Source organism: Antechinus flavipes, chromosome 6, assembly GCF_016432865.1.
Source record: "Antechinus flavipes isolate AdamAnt ecotype Samford, QLD, Australia chromosome 6, AdamAnt_v2, whole genome shotgun sequence".
Classification (NCBI taxonomy): domain Eukaryota; kingdom Metazoa; phylum Chordata; class Mammalia; order Dasyuromorphia; family Dasyuridae; genus Antechinus; species Antechinus flavipes.
Window position 1 is genome coordinate 186,015,008 of NC_067403.1, and position 6,000 is coordinate 186,021,007.

Sequence of the window (6,000 nt, forward strand, 5' to 3'; positions counted from 1 at the left end):
AGGTGAGTCTGTTACTTAAATCATCTTGACCTTGAAGCCAATTTTCTACCATAATGCATTGTCTTTTCCATCTTAGAAAAGTCAGTCACATATTCAATGTCATAACCGAAAATGACTTGACTTTTCCTTTGCGAATGGTGATAGGTAGATAGAGTAAAAGAGGCTGCTGCTAGATTGTATGTTATTCTATTGAATCATTTTTTTTTCCTTTTCATAAACAACAAGCAATGGGCACAATGGAATTGACTTCAGTCAATTATGTATGTGGTCCATTTTAGAAGATTTGTTTGATAAAGCCTGGACTTTCCTGCTGTCTGTCAAGAGTTAATTAGCCTTTATTAATATGCTGAAGCACTGTGCTAAGTGTTGGGAATACAAATAGATGCAAAAAAAGATGGTCTCAGCTCAGGGAGCTTACAATCTAATGGGGGAGAGGGGAAAAAGACAACACATAAAAAGGGAGTTAGTGTTGGGAATACAAATAGATGCAGAAAAAAAGATGGTCTCAGATGGGGGAAATGGGGAAAAAGAAAATACAAATACAATACAATGCAATACAATTGTATTGTGAATGTTGAAAATTATTTATGTATATATTTTGAAAATAAAAGACTTTAATTATTAAAAAAAGAATACTCTCTCCATTCCATCATGCTACCTTACTTATTGGGAGTGCTAGATGAGATGATTTAATCCTATAGTGAAGAAGTCATAATTCTCCCTTTCCAACAGGTCTGCCCAATAGCCAGATGTCCTAATACCTTTTCTAGCCTATGGGATGACTGTGGTAACACAAATTTGAAAAATTGGGCTGAATAGAGCCTTTTTAACATGTACACTGGCATGATAAACATATAGCCTGTGAGTCACATGGTCCATAACAGTCAATGAATGGAAACCCAATTAGCCTGTGAGTCACATGGTCCATAACAGTTAATAAAGGAGACCCAATTAGATTTAAATATAATGGGGGAATATTTAATTAAATAAAAATATAATAAAATATAGATGATATTACATTTTAAAAATGAAATTACTATGCAGCTATGGGGATAGATTAATCTCCTTTGTTTTGAATGAGTTGAATATCCCTAAACTAGATTACTTCTAAAGGGACTATGTTTCTGCTGGCCACAATGGATTCACAGCTTTAGAGAATCTCATTTGACCAAGGAATGAAACTGAAGCACAGAGAGGGGAAGTGAATGGCCCAAAGTCACACATCTAGTAAAGAGCAGAATTAGGACTGCTTGCAGATTCAGAAATCAAATCCAGAACTCTTTCTTTTTTTTTAATAACTTTTTATTGACAGAACCCATGCCAGGGTAATTTTTTACAGAATTATCCCTTGCATTCACTTCTGTTCCGATTTTTCCCCTCCCTCCCTACACCCCCTCCCCCAGATGGCAAGCAGTCCTTTACATGTTGAATAGGTTACAGTATATCCTAGATACAATATATGTTGTTGCACAGGGAGAATTGAATTCAGAAGGTATAAATAACCCGGGAAGAAAAACAAAAATGCAAACAGTTTATATTCATTTCCCAGTGTTCTTTCTTTGGATGTAGCTGCTTCTGTTCATCTTTGATTTATTGAAACTGAGTTAGGTCTCTTTATCGAAGAGATCCACTTCCATCAGAATACATCCTCAAACAGTATCATTGTTGAGGTATATAATGATCTCCTGGTTCTGCTCATTTCACTTAGCATCAGTTCATGTAAGTCTCGCCAGTCCTCTCTGTATTCATCCTGCTGGTCGTTCCTTACAGAACAATAATATTCCATAATGTTCATATACCCCAATTTACTCAACCATCCTCCAATTGATGGACATCCATTCATTTTCCAGCTTCTGGCCACTACAAACAGGGCTGCCACAAACATTTTGGCACATACAGGTCCCTTTCCCTTCTTTAGTATCTCTTTGGGCAGAACTCTTTCTAGTAGCCTTCCAACCATCCCTATTTTATAGATAAGGAAAGTGAACCCTTCAGGTAGCTATGTTCCAAAGGTTGCCATGACATTGTGTCTTTGTATATATTCTAGTTTTTCATATTCATGTGTTTAAAATTCATATTTTATATGCTAGCAGAATGCACAAACTGTGTAAGGAAGAGGCTGTTGAAATGCATGGAATGCCTGCTACAAAGTCTGCATTTAGCTCTTTAGTAAAGCATTAGAAGCATAAAATTATCCTCCAATAAAACCAGTGACACATTTTAAAAACTCCTTGCATACACTACTATTCCCCAAGTGTATGGCATTTCCTTCAGCAATATCCAATATTGTAACTGACAGGTTATACATTACAAGCTTCATTCATGTGGGATATTTAAGGGACATGGCCACAGACAGGCTTATAATTGTGGATTATAGCTGCTAGGTGAAGGCTTGATTGGCCCTGTCTTCTAGATGAAAACAGGGTCCAATTCCAGATTAAATTTAAGTCACTAGGAATCACCTTTGAATATTAAATACTTTTGGTATTTGAAAACAAAGGCTTACCACACAGAATTCTGGTCAGCTGTTTTGAGCCCAGCTTTCCACTTGAGCTGATGCTCAGGGGAGGGGACCATCATATCAAGGTTCTGTTGTGGAAAATAAAGGCAAAAAATGTTTCCTTAGGAGTCAAAGGTCTTGGCTTCAAATCCCACATTTCCTAGAATTAACTCATCTGCACTTTCATACATGGATCAAAACACTTTATTTCAGTTTTTATTTCTGAAAATGAAAGTTTGATACTCGATGAAGCTGATTTTCTTGCATTGGTTTCTCATCCTAATGAGACTGGGTTTTTTATAAGAGAAACACAATCCATGGACAGGATTCCATCAAACTTTAACTTCTCTGTCCTAGATTTTGAAATTCTAGGATCATTTCCAAGCACAATAAGGTAATAAGCTATTCAATAATCCACCTTCACTAAATCTTCAGTTCATATTATAATCAAATTCTTTATTCATTAAACAATTCAACAAACATTTGTTGTTTGCATTTTGTCTAGTACAGGTAAGCTCTTTGAGGGCAGAGACTGGATTTCAGTTTTTCTTCATATCAGTATGTCCTAATACAAGACCTTTTAAGTTGTAGGTCCTTACTAGAGAAATTTGTTGGAGTCATGATCTTTACCACAAACATTTCCTTTGTAAAGAATTGCAGAAAGCAGAGCAAAAAAGTTTTTCTGATGGAATATATCAAATTTTCTTCCATTTTCCACATTTAAAGTGATTATTATTGTTGTTTCTTGATGTCCTATGGAGTCATTATCTTCCATTTGACCAATTCTAAATTTTAAGGAATTATTATCTTCAGTGAGCTTTTGTACCCTTTCCCCTCTATTTGTCCTATTATGCTTTATCTTGGGGAGAGAAGGTGAGTTCAGGTGGTCAGGAACGACTAGTACCTCTGTTAATCCTTTTCAGGGCTGCTCATCTACCTTTGGTGTCCAACTATTATCCAACTTTCAACTGTGGCTTTAAGAAGCTATAACATGCAGAGACTACACCTTGGCAAACCATTTCAGCAGGTAAAGCTAAAACAGGTTGAGTATAACTGAGAAATCTCAATTTCACTGGTGAATTGGAACAGAATTGTGCCTATCCCAAGTAGATGAGGATTTTTCCAGGCAGAACAGACAGACAAGAACCATTTGTTCCAACAGCCATGAAGGCAACTGTAGCAGATTCTGTGGAGTGGGTAGAGTTTGATCAGACATCGAAGAACCCAAGCCATCACCAGTTATCTTGATTTTTGTCTTGTCATTGGACTCTGGATGAGAGACTGAATCTGATGACTTTGGATAGCTCTGCCTCATTTAAATTAAATTTGTGTGTGAGTCAAAAGGCATCACCCATATCATATTACCATTTTTATTTCTCTCAAAGTTATATGATGAAAAGCAGTTGTGGATACACTGGGAGCTGTAGTCCCAACCCTACACATAGGTGGTCCAGGTCAGAGAGTCATCTTCATATATTGAAGCAGCAGTAGAATCCATCTCCTTGTATGAGTAGATAGTATTTTTTGGTTATTGTTTAATACTTCCCCTGGTTCTGCTCACTTAATTCAGCATCAGTTCATGTAAATCTTTCCACTGAAATGAGCCTGAGAAGGCTTTTAAAAAGACCACATTGCTCATTTCTTGATATGAGAAAAGACATAGAAAAATATCCTAAAAATTATCTGTTTCACACAACCCTGTCCCATGTAATGATAAAGATCTTATCTGTGGTGAAAATGCAAAAAAAATGTAGAAAAAACTTTTGCAAAAATGATTCCACTGACCATGATATCCACTGACCATTTATGGACAACACAAAATCCAAAAGACCTGAAAGATGAACATCTTTTTTTCCCAGAGAACTCCACAGGTGGTGTATATAAATATTAGCCTCAAGGGAAACCTAATCTAGTTAACAAACTTGTATGTCTCTTAAAAGAAGTGAATAACAGGCTAATAATGACAACATGATCACCACTAGCAACAGTGTTTAATAAATGCTGATTATTTCATATAAAATGTTTCCAAGAGTTACCTGCACAAACGTGGAGGTCATTATTGGTGAAATATGAGAAAGCAAGAAAAAGCTTTCAAAAACTGTTTTCTCTGACACCTTAAAATGCCTTCTAGGCTAACAGTTAAAATTCTCAAAAGGTGGAATAACTCATAAAGAGGGCTCATCAAGTTTCCAAATGATACAAAGTAGGAGAACTAGCAAATATCAAATCTCAACAGGTAAAGACAATGGGCTAAATCTAACCAGATGACATTGAACTGATTTAAGTATGAGATTTTATAATTGGAGCAAAAATGGACTACACAGTATAAGATGCAGAAGACAGAGAAGATACGAAAATGATCTGGAGGTGTTAGTGAAATGAATGCTTCATAGAAACCAAGGGCATGATAAAACAACTAAAACAGATAGCTAATGGTTTCTTGGTGTAGTTAAAAGAGAAGCAATGTCCCCAACACAGTGTCTAAGATTTTGAAGGTACATCAGTGGCCAATTGTTCTATCTCATCTCTAGCAAAATCCTCATTGAAATGTATCTATTCATCTATCTTCTGCATGAAGACCTCTAGTGAATATTAAGTTCACTTATAGATCCCACCATTTAAAAGAGATATTGATGAGTTGGAGACCAAGAAGATGAATTCAGGGAAGACCCAGAACTCATGCCCTATCCGAAGCAGTTGAGTAAATGAAAAATGTTTTCCTTGGAAAATAGATAACATGGGAGGAGGAATAAGATTCTACATGTGTCTTCAAATATTTTTAAGGTTCTCAGGTTCAGATGGTATTATAATAGTCCTGTCTGGTCTAAGAAGGAAGAACTCAGCATGATGAGGTGAAACTATATAGACAACTTACAGTCCCATCCACAGAGAGCTCTAGGTTTGAGAGATTTTTGTGGCTTGGTATCCACTTCAAATTAAGTCTCATAAGGTCCTACTGTTACGGTCATTTTCGCCAGACAAGCAGAGGACAAAACAAAAGACTTTCATACAATAGCTTAGCAAATGAGGTTATAAGAAAAGCTCTCTCCTTTCCTGCACCCTCTCTGTATGTGGCTTTTCTTTGCAGATGTACATTTCCAGTAGGAAGATGAGCTTGAAAGAAATTTGAAAAAAGAGAAGTGTCATCTGAAGCTTGAAGGGATCTGGGGATTCCAACCTTATTTCATGACCTTGTGATTATCTATCTGCCCTCCTGAGTTTCAGCTGGGAGTATTCTTCTCCCTAACCCCATACTATGTGCTAACTTATTCTCTATTCTGTCTTTGGTTATGAACATATTGTGCAAACACCTACCACTGCCTGGGACATGATGGACGCTTAATTGATGCTTATTGATTGGTTAATCATTATAATTCATAACATAGGAAGATTATAATACAATTATAACACTGTGTTAAGACCATAGAGATGGAGGATGGCCAGTTTTGAACCTAAGTCAAAGACGGACTTCCTAAAGATGGTAGGAACCACCAGAGCCT